Raw genomic sequence first — 1,207 nt, forward strand, 5'->3', positions numbered from 1 at the left:
TTATACCTACGCTACGGCCTGAACGATGCGTAGCGGTTGGTTCTGGCATAGAACGCCGCGCCCCGCGTAGGCGTGCGTAGGCTGCTGTGAACCCGTAGCATCCGTGGTAGCTACGAATTCGTAGCCCTTTAGTTTTCAAAGAAAATGTATTTATCCAATTACTATGACATGTTTTATCATGGTGAGCTACCTTTATTTTAATGGTATTAAAAGTCGGTGCATTATTATTTTGTTTATAATATAAATAAATCTTTGTTGCCGTACTCAATGATAATGATTTAAAAAAACGTTCTATAATTTATATTATTCTTAAAATATATTTTCTGTTTAATAAATACTCAGATATGCATACTCCTAAACTGAATATTCGTTAATCATATGCCTTTAATGTATTTCAGTAAATGAATTCTTAATGTTACTTCAAAAGTTCGTTTTGAAACACGTAAAACGTTTAATCTTTAATCATAATTAAAAAGTTAAAGATGTACTGATAATTTAACATTTCATTAATTAATTAATTTTTTAAATAATCTTACGCATCTCATTTAAAACAAATAAGTACTAAGATCTTTATTAAAACCTTTTGTGAATTTTAGTTGTTCATTAATTTGTAAATATGTATCAATAATAATTAATAACTGCCTTATAAAGCACAGAGCATAGAAAACAAAAGTCTGGGATAACTCTATCCAGCAAAACATTTGGAAACCACAGAATGCTAATATTAATCACGTAGGCTGTTAATAAAATTTACTTTATTTAAGATATTATTCGAGCCTAGATCAATAATATACAATGTTATTGTAATTATTGCAGAACCATAAAATCTCTATATATATAAAATTCTCGTGTCACAATGTTCGTTCCCATACTCCTCGGAAACGGCTTGACCGATTCTTATGAAATTTTATATTCATATAGAGTATGTCTGAAAATCGGCTACTATCTATCTTTCAACACCATAAGTGATAAGGGGTATCCACCTCAATTATTTTTTGTTTCTTTGAATTTTTTTTTTTTTTATTTTGTTATGATAAAGCATACAAAAATACGTACTACCCCCCTAATTTTCACCCCTCTATGATTAACCCCTGTTTTTTATTATTGAATATAGTTATTTTTATTGAACTAAATTTTTTTGCTAGAAATAAGATACATGGCAAAACAAACGTTTGCCGGGTCAGCTAGTTAGGATATAAAATTGTCA

The sequence above is a fragment of the Pieris napi genome, chromosome 16, assembly GCF_905475465.1.
Source record: "Pieris napi chromosome 16, ilPieNapi1.2, whole genome shotgun sequence".
Classification (NCBI taxonomy): Eukaryota; Metazoa; Arthropoda; class Insecta; order Lepidoptera; family Pieridae; genus Pieris; species Pieris napi.